At 37.6% G+C, this 9,286-nt stretch overlaps 1 long non-coding RNA gene across 1 annotated transcript; it reads left to right on the forward strand.

The window, feature by feature from the left end:
- Positions 1-382: 382 nt before the first annotated feature.
- On the forward strand, positions 383-4,747 carry LOC147614284 (uncharacterized). Its single transcript, XR_015263100.1, has 2 exons — positions 383-3,268; positions 3,327-4,747. It is a non-coding gene; the product is annotated as an uncharacterized LOC147614284 (long non-coding RNA).
- Positions 4,748-9,286: the final 4,539 nt, after the last annotated feature.

A 9,286-nucleotide genomic window follows, 5' to 3' on the forward strand; every position in this document is an offset into this window, starting at 1 on the left:
CCTTTTGCCCGGCGGACAGTTGCGCGTGCCGCAAAGCTCCCAACGACGTGGCACGAGTCTTCACCATCCGATCTCGATCCAACGGCTGCATGCAATCGAGACGACGCTTACGTACCAGGGGGGCTGACGAATGCGCGCAAGAGCAAACAGGTGGGCTAGCGGGTCACTCGAATGGGCCAGGATTGGGCACAAAACCGGGAAACCGGTGGCTGTTTTACGGATCTACGGCTGGCGGTGCGCGGTAAAGCTGAGGTGACTACGTGAGGCAATTTTATGTTTTTTATTTTAAGTAAAAAGAGTAAAGAAGTAACTTTCCTTCTTACTTGTTGCCAAGTGGAGGATATGTACAAAAAGGGTGGAGGGGCCTGTTTGCCTCATTGTTGTTCGTCTCGCTTGCATGCACTAGTGTATCATCCTTCTTTTCTCCTTCCAAGTCCTCATAGCTGCCCCCTCGTGTTTTTTCTTCCCCCCTGTCCTCTCCCCTCTCTGCTATTGATGTATCTCCATAGCTCCTACCTCAGAGCTGCCCTCTCGTGTTTTTTCTTCCCTTTCCTCTCTCTCTCTCTCTCTCTCTCTCTCTCTCTCTCTCTCTCTGCTATTGATGTATCTCCATAGCTCCTACCTTGAGTTTGATTATGTTTACCTCTTCTATTGATGTATGTATAGCTCCTCCCTTGAATTTGATTATGTATACCTCTTCTATTGATGTATGCATAGCTCCTCCCTTGAGTTTGATTATGTATCCCTCTTCAATCGATGCATGCATAGCTCTTCTATTGATGTATGCATAGCTCCTCCCTTGAGTTTGATTACGTATCCCTATTCTATTGATGTATGCATAGTCCTACCTTGAATTTGATTATGCATGGCTCCTATCTCTTCTATTGATGTATGCATAGCTCCTACCTTGAATTTGATTATGTATACCTCCTTTACTTGAGTTGTTGATGTATGTATACCTCCTACCTTGAGTTTGATATCATTTAAAGTTTATCAATACGCTAGTTTAATTTTAATCTGTACCCCCTCCTTGAGTTGATTTTCGTAAAGTTTACCTACACAAGTTAGATTGTGCATACCTCCTACTTGAGTTTGATTTCATAGAGTTTACCATGGTAAAGACTAGATTTATTTTAATCTCTTTATAATCCTACGTACTATATTATCTTAGTTTTGATTATGAAATTGATATTCCGATATAAGTCTACTAACAGCGCCTACTCCTCCATACTCTCATTTTTTGCCCTAAATCCATATTTGTAGTAGAATGTAGTAGAAAATAATTCTTCTGTACATGTACCTAGTTTTGAGTAATTTGTGTTCTAGATTATATCTAGAGGTACTATTTTGCTTTTAAGGTTAGCATTAGTCTAGTTTGATCTTGTGTCCTAAATACCTAAAGGAAAATACTGATCTAGAGCATAAATGCATAGCTCCTACTTAGAACAACCTTCGACTCTTAATTGTATTAGTATTCTTAAAATTCAAAAGTTGCAAGTATTCTAGCCCCATTTCTATATATGGTTTGATTCTGTGCCCTATATGCCTAGTGGAATTTTGTTGTGCTTTAGATTATATATGCATGCTCCTAACCGATTTGACTTTCCTACGTTCCAATTTGGTTTCTGTTCAAGGCCTCCACTTTAGTTTCAGGTAAGAAGCTTCCATCTACTATTCTAATTTGATTTTATTTATTTTTAACTGCAATCCTAACTCTACTTTGATGATTACTCATACTTTGAGGTCTAACTCTACTTTGATGTTTTTATTTACTTTTAACAGACCTAACTCTACTTTGATGTTTTTATTTATTTTTAACAGACCTAACTCTACTTTGATGATTACTCATACTTTGAGGCCTAACTCTACTTTGATGATTTTATTTATTTTTAACAGTCCTAACTCATTTTTCATACTTTGAGACCTAACTCTGCTTTGATGATTTTATTTATTTTTAACAGTCCTAACTCCACTTTGATGATTACTCATACTTTGAGGCCTAACTATGTCTGTGTAACTATGTCTGTGTACAACCCTAACTTTGAGGTTTGTTCGGGTCTGGCCTTCGGTTTTTGCTCCTGATTTTGTTGGAACCGTAACTGAATTCAGTCCAGAAGTTCACTCGGATTTGATGTATGCATTTCAAATCCCCAACACTAACCTCGTATGCTAACTTGTGGTTTTTGTGAGGGAGCATGTGCTAGCTAGAGTCCGAATCCTCACTTTAATAACCATTAATGTGCATAGTCCTAGCACCTTATAATTAGGCAACAGCTTTCAGCAAGACTTCTGTGAGTGTTTTTGTTTATATATTTACTTACAATTCATTCATTTTTGTTTGTACTCTTTGGCTTGACCTTGACCATGCATGCAAGCTCTACTTTAAACATCCCTTTCTCCTCTTGAGCACACTCACAGGGAGGTGGTAATAATATGGCCTCCTTTCTCATCAACGTCAAGAGGTGATGAAGTCATCGTATGATGATGGGTAGGGCTTTTTTTTTCTGGTCTGATCATGATGACCCGTGTTCCCTTCTCCTAGTGCAACATCTCTCAAGAATCTTCAACAATTATGCATGACAATTAGCTTTTGAGCTTGTTTCTCCATGTCACAGAAGCTCTGTTAGCTCCACTTCTCTGCAGGCGACAGACATCACATGCAGGATCAGCTCTTGAGCTTGTTTCTCCATGTCACAGAAGCTCTCTTAGCTCCACTTCTCTGCAGACAACAGACATATCACATGCAGGAACAGCTTTAATGTTGAGGGGAATGCCGCCTGGCTCGAGGCCTATCAGTTTCTCTGCTTTCACACACAAGCAAAGAAGAGCTTTTGCTATATATTTATATGCATAGATTGACTTCGGACCAGGCTTCATTCCCCCCAGCTAGGCCTTGATATTAAATTACGCAGACTCAAAGGGGATCATGAATTCAACAGGTTGTGCTTAGGTGAAGACATCCTCTTAAGCTTTTATTTTAGCTGCTTTTTTTCGAATTTCTCGTGATAATCTCTCTCGTTTTGATGATAATTGTGGTTCCATCAGGCTAGCCGACACGACATTAGGGTTTGCTATGCATCACGAAAATAATCAATGTTTACTTTTTGTAGATTTTTGCTCGTGTCCCGCTAATTTTACTAAGATAATATTGCTTTAGCAGTATTTACTTGATGCTTCAGCAGGATATGCCATCTAATTAAATAATTCGAGCAAGGAATCTAGTATTCTTTACGTAAATAAGTTGCAAGCTTTAAACCCTAGTTTTAAGGCTGGAATCTAGTATTCTTTACGTAAATAAGTTGCAAGCTTTAAACCCTAGTTTTAAGGCTTGTGATGCCTGGTCATGCGCAAAAGCCTTAGAAACTACAAACTGCAGACTCCCCAAAATCATTATATAGCTATAAATGGTTTCATTGATCTGCAGATGCTTTGATTTAAACCCTAGTTTAAACAAAACTCATATGACGCCTGGTATGGGCGATGTGGCCAGCAATTATATGGCGTGCTAAGAAGGAAATTAATGTAAAAGCTGCAGGATCTGCAAAACTAATACACAGAGATGTACAGATTTTTAATGTTTTTCATTGTTTTGCAGATGCTTGGACTTTGGCGTGATGCTTGGATATCATATGATGGAGCGTTCTGCTTGAGGGAGTGCCGCCTGGCTCGACGCCAACTGTGTTTGCAGTTATTTGCACTATATATAAGTGAGGGTCCTTGACGTCGGACCAGGCTTCATTCCCTCGAGCATGCACACTCCGCAAATCAAATTTCCGGGCAGCAAAGCTCATTTAGGGCCAGAAAATCACTCCATATACCACACCACCCCCCATTACATAAGCTATCCCTACATCATCACATTCTGTCAAGGTTTCTGATCGTCTCTACATTCCGCAAATCAAATTCCAGGCTAGCAAAGCTCATTTAGGGCCAGAAAATCACTCCATATACCACACTCCCCCCATTACATAAGGTATCACTGCATCATCACATTCTGTCAAGGTTTCCGATCATCTCTACGGTACATTGTGTTCAGCTCATATATAAGATGCTTTAATTAGTTCTTAAACCATCATTTTGATAAGCATGCATTTTATCCAGAGTTTTACTAACGATTTGGAATTTGATCCCAGATTCGTAGGGTTTACAAGACTTGTGAGCGCCCGAAGAACTTAGGGTTTGCATAGCTCAGCTCATTTTCTTAAGATTCAGCTTCTTAATCTATTAGGGTTTACAAGACATGTGGGCGATGCTCTTTTACCCGAAGAACCTAGGGTTTGCATAGCTCAGCTCATTTTCTTAAGCCCGAAGAACCTAGGGTTTGCATAGCTCAGTTCATTTTCTTAAGATTCAGCTCTTAATCTATATTGTACGATTAGACTTTAATGCAGTCATATAATAGAGTATAGCCTACTGATTTTTTAATGGGTTGATTGAGACTGACTGGTCTACTGTGTGTATGCCTCTGCAGGTAGCATGCTGTTCGAGAACACACGTGCCACGTTAAATATACCACTTTTACACATACATTGAAGTGTCCAAAGCAGTCGCGCGAAGATCCTTTGGAAATTTGAAGGAAAGAGGGGGGTGAGGGGGGAGAGAGAGCTTGAGCTTTCATGTCTCTCCCTTGCCAGACAGTCATGGTTTCGTTTATTAACTTTCAAGAGCAAACAAGCGCTCTTGTTGTATGTCAAAGCTGGCACACGTGTGTTGATGTTAACAAAACCTTTTATGAACCTGCCTTTTTCGACTCTCAACTATCAAGCCTGACACGATCAAGTGGCATCTTGCTGTGTCTGTGTGTGCGTGTGTGTGTCTGTGTGTGTGTGTGTGAGAGAGAGAGAGAGAGAGAGAGAGAGAGAGAGAATAGGTGTGATTTTGTGATGTTATTACCTAATATATGTCTGTGTGTGTGAGAGAGAGAGAATAGGTGATTTTGTGATGTTATTACCTAATCTAGAGAGACAGAGAGCATGTGTAATTTCGTGATATATTTATCTAATCTTCTGTAAACCCTGTGTCATTCTTAGTGATATTGTTGTGATGTTATTACCTTATCTAGAGAGATTGAGAAGAGCATGTGTAATTTCGTGATATATTTATCTAATTGTACCCTGGACCCTGCGGCGATTAACTTCATTGTGTGTGCTGTTTTGTGTGTGACGTGTGTGAGATGAGAGAGATCATTGTGTGTGGTTGTGTGTGTGAGAGAGGAGGTTTGATTTGTGATGTACCTAATCTACTATAAAAGCCACTTCATGGCCTACTCATGGTGATTAGTGGGAACAATTAGCTTTATAATACATGAATTTACAAATAATGCTTGTGAGATTGTGAGAGCACTACACGAGTACAATGATATGTATCTAATAAGTCATTTTAATGCATTATCAACAAGGTTTAGTTACAATATAATTATTGTATGTTTACAAACAAACAAAGTACCACAAAGTAAATATGAAACTTTATAATGCTTGGGCTAGCTAGTACATATTTGTGATTTAGTATATTTGTGTTTTCCAAACATATAGGGATGAGCTCAAGGTGAAAAATAATATCAACAAGGTTTAGTTACAATATAATTATTGTATGTTTACAAACAAAGTAATATATGTACCACAAAGTAAACATGAAACTTTAAGCTTGAGCTAGCTAGTACATATTTGTGTTTTCCAACCACATAGTGATGAGCTCAAGGTGAAAAATAAGAGGATAATATCCTGGTTTAAGTATAGAGGTGTTGGCAAATTTATTTCCTTTATAGTCTTAAAGTGAAGAAAGATGGGCTAGTGTAATTTTGGTGAATTTATTGGATACTACTATGTCTTCACTTGAAGAGGCATTGGAATATACTATGTGCTATTTCAAGGTTTTTTGAAGTCAAAAGTTTTGTATAAATAGCCTAGCACTTTCTAGAGACCTAAATAACCATCTGACAAATATGAGCCTATTTTTTCCCTATTTTTTCTCTACATGTTTGAAGAGGTGCAATTTTTTCTCTACAAAAAATATGAGCCTATTTTTTTCTCTACATGTTTGAATAAAGTCAGTATTTTTTCTCGAAGAAATAGTACTATGTGCTATTTCAAGGTTTTTTGAAGTCAAAGTTTTTGTATAAATAGCCTAGCACTTTCTAGAGACCCTAAATAACCATTGGACAAATACGAGCCTATTTTTTCTTCAAACATATGTGTGCTATTTCAAGGTTTTTTGAAGTCATAAAGTTTTTGTATAAATAGCCTAACACTTTCTAGAGAACCTAAATAACCATCGGACAAATATGAGCCTATTTTTTCTAACAAGTGAGATTCTGTAGTCGATTTGAACTCATTCATGACATTCACAGATGTGTTATTTTTATCCAAAAGTGTGCCAAAAGCATCCAATTTTAATGTCTTTATTTGAGAAACTTTATGCCTTTCATTATAAGTGCTTTATCGACGGTTTCTTTTAGGGGGGAGAGATTTTTTAACTCCGAGCTCTCCTCGTTGACATAAGCGTTGATATAGATGTCTATATAGACATTGATATTGACATCAATAAAAGCATCGATATAAGTGACATTATAAAGGTCAATAATGTTCAAACATAAAAATATTTTGTATCAATTTTGGGAAAAAAATTTATTAATCGTTTATTTACATAAACTTCATGTGACGATTCATCTTCCATAAGATCCATTGCTTTGAAGAGATCAATTTCTATGGAAGAATATGAGGAGATACTATGATAAAAGTTGATGAGGCGTATCATTATCGTATAGTGATCAATATCATGATTTTCGATGTTATTGTGAATTTCTTCATTATGATCATAAGGGTTGTTGCAAGATCAGGGTGTCCAGTTTTATCCAGTTTATGCTGGACTGGGACATTGCTTGGAGAGAAAATTTAGGGAGACAAGTTACTTCAAATGAGATGAGGCAACTAATAGAAAATACACATGCATTGAAATTAACCCAATCTAATTTAAATTAATACAAATTAGTCTAATTAATCAAAAATATGATGAAATGATTAAAAATGATATTTTCATACTAAAAGTGATCCATTTTTTTTCCATAGATACACCATTACATGTATATTAGTCCCTATAGGTTTTGTATGATTTACATCAAAAATGTAATTTTACTAATTGGATTATTAATATATGTAGGCCTTCTGATAGCTTGGAAGAATTTTGGAAAAGAGATCACTAGTCCCTATAGGTTTTAGATGACTTACATCAAAAATGTAATTTTACTAATTGGATTATTAATATATGTAGGCCTTCTGATAGCTTGGAAGAATTTTGGAAAAGAGATCATTAAATATCCAACCATTGGATTTGCAATTGTGACTAACCACCATATTTTACTAATATTTCACTACCACCACTCTTTTGATCTACAAGATTGAGCATTTTAAGTGGTAGTTGTGGGTACAAAAAGTGGCATATATTGTAACACTTTAAAGACCTTGAAATATTTAAAGAAAATAGACAAATAGCTTAAAATTTTCTCAAACAATCAAGTTAAGCTCTATATTATGTGAAGATCTAAGGTACAAAGTGGAAATCACATATGAGTTTATATGTAAAAGATAGCATTTTATGGAATCAGTCCAAATTTGGGACAGGGTGTATACATTGACTTTATACCTAAGGAAATGAGGACTTTCGACTATCTAATACTTAATTAGATGCAACTATATTCCCAACTTTGCATGTGATGTTCCAACAAAAGAACTTGCTCATCAGTAGTTGCAGTTATCTTTTATTCTTTGGCTTTCCCCTCCAGCAGGCCAAATTATGCCTTGAGTTCATCGTCTTCTATTGGTTTGATTTCAAATTTTCCTTCTGCTACTAGTAAGCAGAACACTTTTACCATGTATAAGGAGTTAAACTCTCTCTACTCTCTTGAGGGTAGAGTGATGATGTTGGAATGCTAAAGTTCCATCTGTTCTCCTGCTCTCAAGTTATGATGGAGCTCCTCCCATGGCAGCTTTGTGAACTCCTTTAAGCCCACCTTTTCCAGTTACTCTACATTTTTATATGCTTTCTTGTACACGTAGTGAACGACAGGTATTCGAACTCCACCATCCTCTCAAGTAGCATATAGCTAGGGTAGGGTTAGAGAAGGCAAGGATTACAACAAATCTTAGCAAGGAGAGGGTAGGTAGCGCAAGGCGAAGTAGAGAGCGAGGAATAAAGCTTTTGCACAATAGAAACATGCAAACTAGGCATTCAAGTGAGAAAGTGTAGTGTCTACCAACCATTGTCATGGCGCACACCTCCCCTTGGTATGTCCATAATTGCTTTATATTTCCATGATTTTTCCTAATCCTTTTCATATTTTATTTATTAGTGCCTAGTGCACGAGCCACGAGGTCATTTATGGCTGGGGATGGGGGACAAAATTGATGTGATGCCTTTCCTAATCCTTTTCATATTTTATTTATTAGTGCCTAGTGCACTAGCCACGAGGTCATTTATGGCTGGGGATGGGGGACAAAATTGATGTGATGCCTTTCCTTTTCCATCCATGCACCCTTTTTACAGGGTGGCAACATCGATTTTTCTACCAACTCCATGCAGTTGTCACTTGGCTCCTCGCTTTCTATACATATTGAAATCATTTTTACATCGATAGTTTCTATTTTTGGATTTTGTGCTTTTCCCTTTTTTCTCTCTCCATAATCTTTTCCCATTTTCCATTCCTGATCCTGACCGGATTCAGATTCTTCTCCTTGTAAACTTTCTATATCTAGATGTGCTTGTCCTACCTAGGTCTGAAACCATGCATCTAAGTGAGAAAGTGTAGTGTCTCCCAGCCGTTGTCGTCGCGGCGCACGCCTCCCCTTGGTACGGCCATAATATCCTGATTTTTCCCAATCCTTTTCAAATTTTGTTTATCAATGCCTATTGCATGACCCACGAGGTAATTTATGGCCGGCACTACACAATATGTTGCCAAACAGCCTAGACTTTGGAGGAGGCAAAATTTATGTGACCCTTTTACGGGGCGGCAACATCGATTTTCCCACCACCTCCATGTAGTTGCCAGCTAGCTCCTTGCTTTCTATACATACTAAAATCATATTTACACTAGCAGTTTCTATTTTTAGATTTTGTGATTTTTCCTTTTTGCTCTCTCCAGAATCTTGTCTCACTTCCCATTTGTAATCCTGATTGGATTTTGATTCTGCTCCTTGGAAACTTTCTAGATCTGGAAGCGCTTCTGGATCTGGTGTCTTCCCCCTTCTGGCATCCTTCCATGATAAGTCTTTAGCCTATATCCATTTACCAG

Source organism: Cibotium barometz, chromosome 42, assembly GCF_041138505.1.
Source record: "Cibotium barometz isolate CiBa-2024 chromosome 42, ASM4113850v1, whole genome shotgun sequence".
Lineage (NCBI taxonomy): Eukaryota > Viridiplantae > Streptophyta > Polypodiopsida > Cyatheales > Cibotiaceae > Cibotium > Cibotium barometz.